A 16,551-nucleotide genomic window follows, 5' to 3' on the forward strand; every position below is an offset into this window, starting at 1 on the left:
AACATAATTTACTATAAATCAAGAATATGATAGTAATGTTTTAATAAATTATTTTACTGGGGGGGCAGAATAAGACTAATCTTTTTAAAATTGTATTATCCATGAAAATTCTTAAAATTAATTAGATGTATAAAATTATTTGGAATTAAAGTGAAAAAATAAAATTTATGTTGGAGGGGGTGGAACAAGATTGAATTAGTATATATATATAAATAACTTAATAATAAAAATAAATTTTTTATAATAAAGCATTATTTTATATATATAGAATTAATTATACTTTTTTAAATTTTATTATATAAAAAATATTGAGGAAGATTATCTTCCTCAATATTTTTTATAATATTTTAATGTATTTTATGTTAAAATTTATTTTTATTAAAATAAATTAATTTAATTAAATTGTATTTTAGTGTAATTTATTATATAAAATAATATATATATATTAATAACATAGCATAATTTTAATATAAATTAAATGTATATATATGTATTATAAAGGTTTAAAGTTATTATTTGGTGTAATTAAAGATATGAAGAGATTAATAAATTTATTAATGTTATTAATTCTTAAAATTGAATTAATATATTAAATTATTTAAAATTAATATAAAATAATAAGATTTTTATTTTAGAAGGGGGCAGAATATTTTTTTAAAGCACATATATATATTACCTTATCTAAATAACAAAAATTAAATTTAGTATAAATAGAACGCAATCTTATATTAAATTTCTCTCTATATTAGTTTAAGGCTACCTACAGGAAAAAATGTAGTAAAAGTACTCTTCGTCAGAAAAGAGTACTTTTACGTAACATTTTTTTCTTGAACTAAGTTTTTATTATTTAGACTTCCGTTAATCCTCTCATTATGCTTTGGTATATCTCAATCGAAGCTGATTTTTATAATATTTATATTCTGATAAATAATAATAGAAGATAGAAGACCTTAGACGCTAGAATCTTAAGGAAATGAAAGAGGTAGCCCGATGTAGTTATTTCTAAATATATAATATTATATAAATTGAGAAAAATCAACATAATTTACTATAAATCAAGAATATGATAGTAATGTTTTAATAAATTATTTTACTGGGGGGGCAGAATAAGACTAATCTTTTTAAAATTGTATTATCCATGAAAATTCTTAAAATTAATTAGATGTATAAAATTATTTGGAATTAAAGTGAAAAAATAAAATTTATGTTGGAGGGGGTGGAACAAGATTGAATTAGTATATATATATAAATAACTTAATAATAAAAATAAATTTTTTATAATAAAGCATTATTTTATATATATAGAATTAATTATACTTTTTTAAATTTTATTATATAAAAAATATTGAGGAAGATTATCTTCCTCAATATTTTTTATAATATTTTAATGTATTTTATGTTAAAATTTATTTTTATTAAAATAAATTAATTTAATTAAATTGTATTTTAGTGTAATTTATTATATAAAATAATATATATATATTAATAACATAGCATAATTTTAATATAAATTAAATGTATATATATGTATTATAAAGGTTTAAAGTTATTATTTGGTGTAATTAAAGATATGAAGAGATTAATAAATTTATTAATGTTATTAATTCTTAAAATTGAATTAATATATTAAATTATTTAAAATTAATATAAAATAATAAGATTTTTATTTTAGGAGGGGGCAGAATATTTTTCTAAAGCACATATATATATTACCTTATCTAAATAACAAAAATTAAATTTAGTATAAATAGAACGCAATCTTATATTAAATTTCTCTCTATATTAGTTTAAGGCTACCTACAGGAAAAAATGTAGTAAAAGTACTCTTCGTCAGAAAAGAGTACTTTTACGTAACATTTTTTTCTTGAACTAAGTTTTTATTATTTAGACTTCCGTTAATCCTCTCATTATGCTTTGGTATATCTCAATCGAAGCTGATTTTTATAATATTTATATTCTGATAAATAATAATAGAAGATAGAAGACCTTAGACGCTAGAATCTTAAGGAAATGAAAGAGGTAGCCCGATGTAGTTATTTCTAAATATATAATATTATATAAATTGAGAAAAATCAACATAATTTACTATAAATCAAGAATATGATAGTAATGTTTTAATAAATTATTTTACTGGGGGGGCAGAATAAGACTAATCTTTTTAAAATTGTATTATCCATGAAAATTCTTAAAATTAATTAGATGTATAAAATTATTTGGAATTAAAGTGAAAAAATAAAATTTATGTTGGAGGGGGCAGAACAAGATTGAATTAGTATATATATACAAATAGTTTAATAATAAAAATAATTTTTTTATAATAAAGCATTATTTTATATATATAGAATTAATTATACTTTTTTAAATTTTATTATATAAAAAATATTGAGGAAGATTATCTTCCTCAATATTTTTTATAATATTTTAATGTATTTTATATTAAAATTTATTTTTATTAAAATAAATTAATTTAATTAAATTGTATTTCAGTGTAATTTATTATATAAAATAATATATATATTAATAATATAGCATAATTTTAATATAAATTAAATGTATATATATAGTATTATAAAGGTTTAAAGTTATTATTTGGTGTAATTAAAGATATGAAGAGATTAATAAATTTATTAATGTTATTAATTCTTAAAATTGAATTAATATATTAAATTATTTAAAATTAATATAAAATAATAAGATTTTTATTTTAGGAAGGGGGCAGAATATTTTTCTAAAGCACATATATATATTACCTTATCTAAATAACAAAAATTAAATTTAGTATAAATAGAACGCAATCTTATATTAAATTTCTCTCTATATTAGTTTAAGGCTACCTACAGGAAAAAATGTAGTAAAAGTACTCTTCGTCAGAAAAGAGTACTTTTACGTAACATTTTTTTCTTGAACTAAGTTTTTATTATTTAGACTTCCGTTAATCCTCTCATTATGCTTTGGTATATCTCAATCGAAGCTGATTTTTATAATATTTACATTCTGATAAATAATAATAGAAGATAGAAGACCTTAGACGCTAGAATCTTAAGGAAATGAAAGAGGTAGCCCGATGTAGTTATTTCTAAATATATAATATTATATAAATTGAGAAAAATCAACATAATTTACTATAAATCAAGAATATGATAGTAATGTTTTAATAAATTATTTTACTGGGGGGGCAGAATAAGACTAATCTTTTTAAAATTGTATTATCCACGTGAAAATTCTTAAAATTAATTAGATGTATAAAATTATTTGGAATTAAAGTGAAAAAATAAAATTTATGTTGGAGGGGGCAGAACAAGATTGAATTAGTATATATATACAAATAGTTTAATAATAAAAATAAATTTTTTATAATAAAGCATTATTTTGTATATACTAGAATTAATTATACTTTTTTAAATTTTATTATATAAAAAATATTGAGGAAGATTATCTTCCTCAATATTTTTTATAATATTTTAATGTATTTTATAGTTAAAATTTATTTTTATTAAAATAAATTAATTTAATTAAATTGTATTTCAGTGTAATTTATTATATAAAATAATATATATATATTAATAATATAGCATAATTTTAATATAAATTAAATGTATATATATAGTATTATAAAGGTTTAAAGTTATTATTTGGTGTAATTAAAGATATGAAGAGATTAATAAATTTATTAATGTTATTAATTCTTAAAATTGAATTAGATGTATAAAATTATTTGGAATTAAAGTGAAAAAATAAAATTTATGTTGGAGGGGCAGAACAAGATTTGAATTAATATACATGTATAATTATATTATACATAATGGAGTTTAACCAATTCTTAGAAGATCAAAACTTCTCGTGCTGTAACACTTACGTATAATGAAATTTGAACGGAATTAAACCGCTCAAGAAATAAGTTAGAAGCTTTTTCTTAACCAATAAATTTCCTTAATAGGAAATAATTTCAATTTTTCCATTAACAGTGGAATACCTCTTTTTGGTTTCTATTAATATTTTCTTAAATTTTAAGTTGTGAGTTTATTATTAGTTGAATTATATTTTGGTGAATTATGTTTAATAAAGTTTGATTTTTGCTTTGGGCTTTGTTTTATAATTATTTAGTATATGTAAATTTTGGTGAAATATATTTGCTTAAAGTATAGTATATAGGTATGCAATATTTAATATTATCAATAGGAGAAATCTTGAGTTAGTAAATTATAATAAGTTTGACAAAATCTTGTGCCAGCAGTCGCGGTTATACTTGAAAATTAAATAAAGTATATTAGTAGAAGTTAATAAATTAATTAAAATAAGAGTTTATGTTTATAAAAAGTGAAATTGGGTTATAAAATATAAAGACTTATTTGAAAATTAAGGTAGTGAAACTTAAAAAACTAAGGTATGAATTAGGATTAGATACCCTAGTACACTTAGACTTAATTTATAAATACTAGAATATTAGGAGTTATGTTCTTTAAATTTAAGAAATTTGGCGGTGTTTTAGTCTAGTTAGAGGAACCTGTTTTATAAACGATACAACACGCATTATTTTACTTATTTTAGTTAATCAGCTTGTATACCGTCATTATAAGATAATTTAGGAGAAAATATTATTGAAATCATATTATTGAGTATATTAGATCAAGGTGCAGCTTATAAATAAGTAAATATGGGTTACAATAAAATTTATTTAATATGAATTAAGTATTTAAATATATTTATGAAGGAGGATTTAATTGTAAGAAAAGGAGTAGTGAGATTTTTTGATATAAGCTCTAAATTATGTACATATCGCCCGTCGCTTTCATTTAATGTGAAATAAGTCGTAACATAGTAGGGGTACTGGAAAGTGTTTCTAGAATTACAAAGTAAAGCTAAAAATTAGCATCTCATTTACACCGAGAAGGTTTGTCGTGTAATTCGATATATTTTGATTATGAATAGTTGTTTAGTGTAGTTAATATGAAAAAGATTTTTTAAATATAGTAAATTTAATTGAATAATATTAAAGACTTAGTATAAAATACTGTAAAGGAAATTTGAAATAATTTAAGATTTAATAATAAAAAAGTAATATTAAAGTTATGTATCTTGTGTATAATAGATGTTTAAATTAATATAATTCGGTTATGTATCTCGAAAAGGAAATAGCTAAATTAAAAGGTGAGTTTTTGTAGCAGAAAAATTTATAATTTTATTTTAGAAGTGATATATTAATTGGGTTTCTTAATATCTAGTTTTTTAAGAAGTGAATTTAAATTAGCATTTTTATATATTTATAAAAATAGTTAAAATAAGGGGGATTAGCTCTTTATTATTTAATATTATAAAAAAATATTTTTAAAGGATTTAACTAGGCTTAAAATTAGCCAGGTTTATAGGGTGTTATAAGTAAAATTTAGGTTAATAATATTTATATGTTTTTTAATTGTTTATTAAAAATTATTTAGAAATAGTGTTGAAATAGGTATAATGAGTATATTAGTATATAATTGTGTTTGAATTTAATTTAAATTATTAAATTATTTTTATGTATTTAAATATTTCTTTAAGGAATTCGGCAAAAATTATTTCTGCCTGTTTAACAAAAACATGTCTTTATGGAGGTTTATAAAGTCTAACCTGCCCATTGGGAACTAAAAGGCCACGGTATTATGACCGTGCAAAGGTAGCATAATCATTAGTTTTTTAATTGAAGGCTAGAATGAATGGTTGGACAAGAAATAATCTGTCTTAAATTAATATATTGAATTTAACTTTTAAGTGAAAAGGCTTAAATAATCTGGAGGGACGATAAGACCCTATAAAACTTTATATTTATAATATAGTAGTTAGTTTTATTTAAGGGTATTATTTTAGAGTATTTGGTTGGGGTGACAAGGATAAAATATTAAATAACTGTCTTTTTTTTTTACAGTGATGTTTGGTTTAATGATCCTAAAAGGGATTAAAGATTAAGTTACTTTAGGGATAACAGCGTAATTTTCTTTAAGAGTTCTTATCGACAAGAAAGTTTGTGACCTCGATGTTGAATTAAAAGTTCTTTATAGAGTAGAGACTATAATAGAAGGTCTGTTCGACCTTTAAAATTTTACATGATTTGAGTTCAGACCGGTGTAAGCCAGGTTGGTTTCTATCTTTCAGGATTAATTGTAGTTATTTTAGTACGAAAGGATTAAATAACTAAAAATTTTTTGAGTTATTTTGGCAGAATATGCGTTAGATTTAGAATCTAATAATATAGGGAGTCTATAAATAATAAAAATGCTTGGTCACGGGGGGGTAATATTGGTTATAGTTGTTAATTATTTAATTTTAATTATTTGTGTGTTATTAGGAGTAGCTTTTGTTACTTTGTTGGAACGAAAAATTTTAGGTTATATTCAAATTCGTAAGGGGCCTAATAAATTAGGAATTATAGGTATTCTGCAGCCTTTTTCTGATGCTGTGAAGCTTTTTTGTAAGGAGAATATAAATTTGAGAATATCTAATTTTTTACCTTATTATATAGCTCCTGTATTAAGTTTATTTATTTCTTTAATTTTATGAAGGGTATTACCATATAGTAGGGGTTTATTTAATATAAGTTTAGGGGTATTATTTTTTATATGTTGTTTAAGTGCGGGTGTATATCCTATAATAATAGCTGGTTGGGCTTCAAATTGTAAATATTCTTTGTTGGGAAGTTTACGCTCTGTTGCTCAAACTATTTCATATGAGGTAAGTTTGGCTTTAATTTTATTGTCTTTTATTTTTTTAATTGAGAGTTTTAATTTTAAGGATTTTATTGTATACCAGGAGGAAGTTTGGTTTTTATGGTTAACTATTCCATTAAGAATAGTGTGATTTGCTTCTAGTTTAGCTGAGACTAATCGAACTCCTTTTGATTTCTCTGAGGGGGAATCTGAGTTGGTTTCAGGGTTTAATACTGAGTATAGAAGGGGCGGGTTTGCTTTAATTTTTATAGCGGAATATTCAAGTATTTTATTTATAAGGATAATTTTTAGATTGTTTTTTTTAGGCCCCGATTCTTTGAGAATTGTTTTTTATATTAAAGTGGTAATAATTAGGTTTGTTTTTATTTGGGTTCGAGGTACTTTACCTCGATTTCGTTATGATAATCTTATGTATTTAGCTTGAAAAAGCTTTTTACCTGTTTCTTTAAATTTTTTAATTTGGTGTATAGGTATAAAGATATTATTTTATACTTGATTTTTAGTATTGTAGTGGTAGATCGAAGGATAGTTTAAGGTAAATAAAAATATTAATTTTGGATATTAAAGATATTCTTTTCTTTCGATATAAAAGTTGGAGATACTCCTATTAATGCTTTCAAAACATTTGTTTTTTATAAACTAAACTTTAAATTTAATCATTTATCTCATATTATTGTAAAAATTGGGTTAATAATATAGTATAAAAAATAGAGTGTAGATAAAATTTGTCCTGTTAGAATATAAGGAGTTTCTACTGGGCGTGCTCCAATTCATGTTAGTAGGACTACTACTGAGACTAAATATCAGAAAGTAATTTGGTTAATAGGGTAGAATGTTCTTCTTCGGAAAGTAGAATTGTGAGTAAATGGTAGAATTATTAAAATAGCAATTGAAGTTACTAAAGCAATAACTCCTCCAAGTTTATTTGGAATTGATCGGAGGATGGCATAGGCAAAAAGAAAATATCATTCAGGTTGAATATGAACGGGAGTTACTAAGGGGTTTGCTGGAATAAAGTTATCTGGATCTCTAAGGAGGTAGGGATTAAGAAGGGTTAATATAATTAAGGCTCAAAAAAGTACAATAAATCCTAAGATGTCTTTAAAGTTGAAATAAGGGTGAAAGGGGACTTTATCTACAAATGAAGAAACTCCAAGTGGGTTATTTCCTCCTGTTTCGTGTAGGAATAAAATATGAATTACTGTTAAAGCTGCAATAATAAATGGAAATAAAAAATGAAATGAGAAAAAACGAGTTAAAGTGGCGTTGTCTACGGCGAAGCCACCTCAAATCCATTGAACTAAATCTGTACCTAGGAAGGGAATAGCAGAGAAGAGGTTAGTAATAACTGTTGCTCCTCAGAAAGACATTTGCCCTCAGGGTAAGACGTAGCCTAAAAAGGCTGAGGCCATGGTTAAGAAAAAAATTAATACACCAACTATTCAGGTATGAAAATAAGTATAAGAACTATAATATATTCCTCGTCCAATGTGGGAGTATAAACAAATAAAAAAAAAAGAGGCCCTATTGGCATGAATGGTACGTAATAGTCACCCATAGTTTACGTCTCGACAAATGTGGATAGTTCTTGAAAAAGCTATTTCAATATTAGGGGTATAATGTATAGATAGAAATAAGCCTGTTATAATTTGAATAACTAAACATAATCCTAATAGTGAGCCAAAATTTCATATAATTGAAATATTTCTAGGAATTGGTATATCAATTAATGATCTATTAATAATTTTAAATAAAGGATGAGTTTTTCGTAAGGGTTTAAACATTAGTTATTTACTCGTAAGGGCCTAGAGTGGACGTTGATAATTTTTACTACGGCAAATAAAGTAAGAAGTAAATATGTAATGATAAATAGAGTAAATATTATTGATGAGGAGTTATAAATAGTTCTTGTTATTAAAGGGGCATTTCTAAATTTATAGGGGAATATAATAGAAGAACTTCTAATTCTATATTTAGAGCTGGTTAATAAAGGGTCGACAAGGAAAGAAATAAGACAAAATATGGAAATAATAAATGTTAAGGTAAATAAGGTGTTAAATGAGATTCCAAATATTTCGTTTGAGGCTAATGAGGCTACATAAATGAATAAAACTAATATTCCTCCTAGGAAAATTAAGAATAGAATATAGGAAAATCAGAATGAATTATTAGAAAATCCAGAGGTAATACAAATAATTAGGGTTTGAATAAATAATGTCAACCCTATGGATAGGGGGTGCACTAACCGGGTGAATAGAATGGAGATGAAGACGGTAGTTGAAATAAAAATTAAAATAATTTTAAAATTATATTTTAAAGTCTTAAGAATAGTAATTCAATTTTGATTTACAAGACCAAGGTTTTTTTTAAACTATTAAAACTAATGAATACTTTAAATTTAGTTTATATTTGTTCTTTAGCTATATTGTTTTGTGGGGGATGATCTTTTGTTTCTAACCGAAAACATTTATTAAATACTTTGCTTAGATTAGAATTTGTAATATTAAGGGTATTTTGGATTATAGTTTTATATATTATAAGAGTAGGTATTGAGATATATTTTGTATTATTTTTTTTAACTTTAGGAGTTTGTGAAGGGGCATTAGGGTTATCTTTATTAATTTCTATTGTGTGTTCTCATGGTAATGATTATTTTGGTAGATTTAATGTAGTGTAATGATAAAATTTTTACTTATAAATATAATATTATTGGGTTTAATTAATAATTGGGGTATTGTACAATTAGCGTTGTTTTTAATATGTGTTTTTAGGGTTGGGCCATGATTTTTATATATTTAATTTAGGAATACAATTAGGGATAGATTATTTAAGTATAATCTTAGTAATATTAAGGGTTTGAATTGTTGTACTTGTTATTTATAGAAGTCAAATAGTAAAAAAGACAAATAAATTTAGTTGTTTATTTTTATTTTTAAATTTAATTTTATTATTTGCTTTAGTAATAACTTTTTGTTCTATAGATTATTTAATGTTTTATTTAAGGTTTGAAAGTTCTTTAATTCCTACTCTAATTTTAATTTTAGGTTGAGGATACCAGCCTGAGCGAACTCAGGCTGGTATTTATATATTGTTTTATACATTATTTGCTTCTTTACCTTTATTGGTGTCTTTAATTAGGTTGTATATAGTGGGGGGTAGTTTAATAATAGGGTTAACTAAAGTAAGGGAATCTGAATTAGGAATGGTCAGTATTTTATGGTATTTTTTTACTATACTGGCATTTGTAGTAAAACTCCCTATGTATTTATTTCATTTGTGGTTACCTAAAGCTCATGTTGAAGCTCCCGTAGCTGGTTCAATGATTTTGGCAGGTGTTTTATTAAAGTTAGGTGGGTATGGTTTAATTCGTGTATTAAGAATGTTTACTGAAGAAAATAAAATATTTTCTTGAGTGTGAGTAGGTATTAGTGTCTTAGGAGGTGTTTTTGTTAGAATTTTATGTTTACGGCAAGTGGATATGAAATCTTTAATTGCTTATTCTTCAGTAGCTCATATAAGATTAGTCTTAGGTGGTTTAGTGGTGTTTAGATGATGGGGAATAAATGGTGCTGTTATTATTATGGTAGGACATGGATTATGTTCGTCCGGTTTATTTTGTTTATCTAATATTATTTATGAGCGATTAGGGAGTCGTAGTTTATTAATTAACAAGGGGTTATTAAATTTAATGCTTTCTTTGGGTTTATGGTGATTTTTATTAAGTATTAGGAATATAGCGGCTCCTCCTACGTTAAATTTGTTAGGAGAAATTAATTTAATTATTGGAATAGTAAGTTGAAGAAAAGTAAGGATAATTGGGTTAATTGGTTTGTCTTTTTTTAGGGCAGCCTATACTTTATATTTGTATTCGATTAGACAGCATGGGACGTTTTTTAGATCATTGTATGCATGTTGTTCTGGTAAGTTAAGGGAGTATTATGTTTTAAGTCTCCATTGAATTCCTTTAAATTTAATAATTTTAAAGAGGGGCTTAGTTTTACCTTTAATTTAATTTAAATAGTTTAAAAGAAAATATTGATTTGTGGTGTCAAAGTTATAAGAATTTATTTTAAATAGTGGTTTGAAAATTCTCTATGCATTTAGTGAGGTTAGTTTTTTTAATTGTAAGTTCTTTATTGTGTTTAAGTATATCTTTAATGAGATTACAGAATTTGGTTAGGTATGTAATTGAGTGGGAATTATATTCTTTAAATTCTTCTTCTATTGTGGTAACTTTGGTATTTGATTGGTTAAGTTTTATATTTTTAAGATTTATTTTATTTATTTCTTCTATGGTTATATTTTATAGGGGGGAATATATAAGGGGAGATAAACATTATAATCATTTTATATATTTAGTACTTGCTTTTGTTATTTCAATAAATGCTTTAATTGTTAGGCCTAATTTAATTAGTATTTTATTAGGGTGAGATGGGTTAGGGTTAATTTCTTATGTATTAGTGATTTATTATCAGAATGAAAAATCTGCTAATGCGGGAATGTTAACTGTTTTATCAAATCGGGTAGGAGACGTAGCAATTCTTTTAAGTATTGCTTTGTTTTTTAGAATGGGGGGCTGAAATTTTATGGTTTGAAGATTATATACTAGTGAAGATATAATTTTAATAAAAGTATTAATTGTTGTGGCTGCTATAACAAAAAGAGCACAAATTCCTTTTTCTGCTTGGTTGCCAGCTGCTATAGCAGCTCCAACACCAGTTTCTGCATTAGTACATTCGTCAACTCTGGTGACTGCTGGTGTTTATTTATTAATTCGATTTAGGCCTATTTTTGAAGGGTCTTCGGTTCAATCTTTTTTATTAATTATTTCTTGTACAACTATATTTATAGCAGGTCTAGGGGCGAATTTTGAGTATGATTTAAAGAAGATTATTGCTTTATCTACTCTGAGTCAATTGGGGGTAATATTAAGAGTTTTATCTTTGGGGTTTCCTGATTTAGCTTTTTTTCATTTATTAACTCATGCTTTATTTAAGGCTTTATTATTTTTATGTGCGGGGGTTGTAATTCATAGTTTGGGAGATTATCAGGATATTCGTATAATGGGGGGCTTGATTATTAGAATACCTTTAACTGGTGTTTGTATAAATTTATCAAATTTATCTTTATGTGGTATACCTTTTATGGCTGGATTTTATTCTAAAGATTTAATTTTGGAGATAGCTTTTATAAGTAATATTAATTTTATTAGGTTTATTATATATATCTTAGCTACTGGTTTAACAGTAAGTTATACTTTTCGTTTAATTTTTTATAGGCTTACTAGAATAAGGCATATTAGAAATATGAGGGGGATTAGCGATAACGATTTTATTATAACTAATCCTATGGTAATATTAAGATTAAGTTCTATTTTAAGAGGGGCAAGATTATCTTGAGTAATATTTCCTGAATATTATATAATTTGTTTAAGGAGGTTTATAAAAAGTTTGGTATTATTATTATTATTAATTGGTTCTTTTACTGGATATATATTAAATATTATAAGTTTAAATGAAACCTTAAGTAGTTTAGGTTTATATTTTATTAGAAGGTTTTCAGGATCTATGTGATTTATACCTTTTTTATCTAGGGTAAAATTAAATTATTATATTTTAAAATTGGGAAAAAGGTATGATAAAATTGGAGATAAAGGATGATCTGAATATTTTGGGGGACAAGGAGGATTTAGTGTAATTATAAAAGGTTCTTATTATTTAGAAGTTACTCAGGGTAATATAATTAAAATTTATATAAAGAGGTTTTTTTTATGAGTGACTATTGTTGTTATTATGTTGGTTTTAATTTAATTTATATAATTTAAAATTAGAATGTTGTGTTGAAGCCACAGCAGTGGTATATACCTATAAATAATATGATGCCTGATAAAAGGATAGTTTTGATGTGACTAATTATGTAAAATTTACTCATATTATTGAAAGATAAGCTAAGATAAGCTAATGGGTTCATACCCCGTGAATGAGATCAATTTCTCTCTTTCCGGTGGTTTCTCCTTTTAGAATACTCTTTTTTTTTACTTTAGTTTTAGGGTTAGTATTATGTATTTCTTCGGATACTTGATTTGGGGCTTGAGTGGGGTTAGAGTTAAATTTATTATCTTTTATTCCTTTAATTTCTTCTAGAAGTAACCGTTATAGTTCAGAGAGTATTTTAAAATATTTTTTAGTGCAAGTTTTGGCTTCAATTATAATTATTTTTTCAGCTTTATTTATTTTGATGATGGTAAATTTAAAGATAGTATTTTCTTTGTCATTATTATTAAAATTAGGTGCAGCTCCTTTTCATTTTTGATTTCCTCAGGTTATAGAAGGATTAAGTTGAATTCAAGCAATTATTTTAATAACTTTACAAAAAGTGGGGCCTATAATTTTATTATCTTATTTGGTTTATGATAAGTGAAGTTTAATTATAATTTTTACTTCTGCTGTAGTATCTGCTATTGTTGGGGCTATAGGGGGGTTAAATCAATTATATTTACGAAAGATTATAGCATTTTCTTCTATTAATCATATATCTTGAATATTTTTTGCTATAATTTTAAGGGAGTATTGTTGATTATTATACTTTAGGGTGTATTGTTTACTTTCAATTTTGGTTATTATAAATTTTTATTTTCAGCAGGCTTATCATTTTTCTCATTTAGTTAATAGTAGATTTCCTTTAATACCTAAGGTTGTGTCTATAATGAGTTTATTTTCTTTAGGAGGTTTACCTCCTTTTTTAGGGTTTATTCCTAAGTGATTTATTATTCAGGAAATAATTTTTAGTAATTATTTATATCCTTTATTAGTACTTTTAATATGTAGGTTGGTAACTCTTTATTTTTATATTCGTATAAGGATTTCTTTTTTGACTTTAGTATTTCCTTTTAGGGGTTGAGTCACAAAGGATTATGAAGGAAATAAAATTATGAATATGGTAATAATTACAAATTTTATTGGGATATTAGTTCCTTCAATTTATATAATATATTAAGACTTTAAGTTAATTAAACTAACATCCTTCAAAGTTGTAAAAAAAAGAATTTCTTTTAGGTCTTAAAAGTTTTAGTGTTAGCACATTTTCAAATTTGCAATTTGACGTTTTTAATTATTACTATAAAACCTAATAAAAAAGAAAAATCTTGTATCTAAATTTACAGTTTAGCGCCTAAAGCTCGGCCATTTTATTTACGCAACGATGATTTTTTTCTACAAATCATAAGGATATTGGAACATTATATTTTGTTTTTGGTACTTGAGCTGGTATAGTAGGAACTTCATTAAGAATGATTATTCGGGTGGAGTTAGGTCAACCAGGAAGATTAATTGGGGATGATCAGATCTATAATGTGGTAGTTACAGCTCATGCTTTTGTAATAATTTTTTTTATAGTAATACCTATTATAATTGGTGGGTTTGGAAATTGATTAATTCCTTTAATATTAGGTGCTCCAGATATGGCTTTTCCTCGAATAAATAATATAAGGTTTTGATTACTTCCTTTTTCTTTGACTTTATTATTAACTAGGGGTATAGTTGAGAGAGGAGTTGGAACAGGATGGACTGTTTATCCTCCTTTAGCTTCTGCTATTGCTCATGCGGGAGCATCTGTAGATTTAGGTATTTTTTCTCTACATTTAGCAGGTGTATCTTCTATTTTAGGTTCAGTAAATTTTATAACAACTGCTATTAATATACGAACAGTAGGGATAACCATGGATCGAATGCCGTTATTTGTTTGATCAGTGTTTATTACTACTGTTTTATTATTATTATCTTTACCTGTGTTGGCAGGAGCTATTACTATATTATTAACAGATCGTAATCTAAATACTTCTTTTTTTGATCCAGCAGGAGGAGGGGATCCTATTTTATATCAGCATTTATTTTGATTTTTTGGACACCCTGAAGTTTATATTTTAATTTTACCTGCTTTTGGTATAGTATCTCATATTGTAGTTCAAGAATCAGGTAAGAAAGAGGCTTTTGGGACATTAGGTATAATTTATGCTATAATTGCTATTGGTATTTTAGGTTTTGTAGTATGAGCTCATCATATATTTACGGTAGGGATGGATGTAGATACTCGGGCTTATTTTACTTCTGCTACGATAATTATTGCGGTTCCTACTGGTATTAAAATTTTTAGTTGATTAGGAACTCTTCAGGGAACGCAAGTAAATTACAGTCCTTCTTTATTATGGGTATTAGGCTTTATTTTTTTATTTACTGTAGGGGGGTTAACTGGGGTTGTGTTAGCTAATTCTTCTATTGATATTATTCTTCATGACACTTATTATGTAGTGGCTCATTTTCATTATGTTTTATCCATAGGGGCTGTGTTTGGAATTTTTGCAGGTATTGTTCATTGATTCCCTTTGTTTACCGGTTTATCTTTAAATCAAAAATGATTAAAAATTCATTTTTTTACTATATTTGTGGGGGTAAATGTAACATTTTTTCCTCAACATTTTTTAGGTTTAAATGGGATACCTCGACGTTATTCAGATTATCCCGATGCTTATAGGGCATGAAATGTTTTATCTTCAATTGGTTCTATTATTTCTTTGGTAGCTGTGTTAGGATTTGTAATTATTGTTTGAGAGGCTTTTATTATAAGTCGAAAAAGATTTAGATCTCTTTTTATACCTACTTCTATAGAATGACAGCATTCTTATCCTCCTGCTGATCATACTTATTCTGAGATTCCATTAATTTCTAATTAATTCTAAAATGGCAGATAGATGTATAGGATTTAAGCTCCTACAAGGAAGGTTTCTTCTTTTAGAAATGGCAAGATGAGGAAATTTAGGCTTTCAAGATAGTGCTTCACCATTAATAGAGCAATTAATTTTTTTTCATGATCATACTATAGTTGTGTTAATTTTAATTGTTACATTTGTGGGGTATATTATATTTTATTTATTTTTTAATTTTTTGGTTAATCGTTATTTATTGGAAAGACAGGAAGTTGAGATTATTTGAACTATTCTACCTGCTATTATTTTAATTTTTATTGCATTTCCTTCTTTACGACTTTTGTATTTATTAGATGAAATTAATAATCCTAGGATTACTTTGAAAACAATTGGTCATCAGTGATATTGAAGGTATGAATATTCTGATTTTTTAGATTTAGAATTTGATTCTTATATAGTAGGAACGGTAGATCTTTCTGAGTCTGGGTTCCGTTTATTAGATGTAGATAATCGTGTAGTGTTACCTATAAACTCTCAAATTCGTATACTTGTTAGGGCTGCTGATGTTATTCATTCTTGAACTGTTCCAGCTTTAGGTATAAAAGCTGATGCAATTCCTGGTCGGTTAAATCAAATTAGGTTTTTTATTAATCGGCCTGGTTTATTTTTTGGTCAGTGTTCAGAAATTTGTGGGGCGAATCATAGTTTTATACCTATTGTAGTAGAAAGAGTTAGTGTAAATAGTTTTTTGGATTGAGTTTCTTCATGTTTAAAATCTTCATTTGATAACTTAAAGATAAGTGTAAGCCTTTTAAGCTTGAAATAGTAATTTACTTCAGATGAAATAAAAATTAGTTAATATAGATATAATATAAGTTTGTCAGACTTAAGTAATTGAATAAATATTTTTATATGCCTCAAATATCCCCTCTTTTTTGAATAAATTTATATATTATGTTTTTGTTGAGTTTAATTTTAGTATTAGCTGTACAGTATTTTTTAGTAATTTATTGTAAATTAGATCGGGTAGGAAAAATGGATCAGGAGATTGAGAAAATTTGAAAATGATAACAAGATTATTTAGAATTTTTGATCCTTCTTCAAGAGTTTTTTCTCTTCCTTTAAATTGAATTTCTACTTTTTTAGGTT

The 16,551-nt window shown here is 25.1% G+C and overlaps 2 pseudogenes; both read left to right on the forward strand.

Moving 5' to 3' along the window:
• The first annotated feature begins 6,249 nt into the window (after nt 1-6,249).
• On the forward strand, nt 6,250-16,181 carry LOC138350748 (NADH-ubiquinone oxidoreductase chain 1-like; annotated as a pseudogene).
• Nucleotides 10,787-16,181, forward strand: LOC138350747 (NADH-ubiquinone oxidoreductase chain 5-like; annotated as a pseudogene).
• Nucleotides 16,182-16,551: the final 370 nt, after the last annotated feature.

Source organism: Procambarus clarkii, chromosome 47 (genome assembly GCF_040958095.1).
Source record: "Procambarus clarkii isolate CNS0578487 chromosome 47, FALCON_Pclarkii_2.0, whole genome shotgun sequence".
NCBI lineage: Eukaryota > Metazoa > Arthropoda > Malacostraca > Decapoda > Cambaridae > Procambarus > Procambarus clarkii.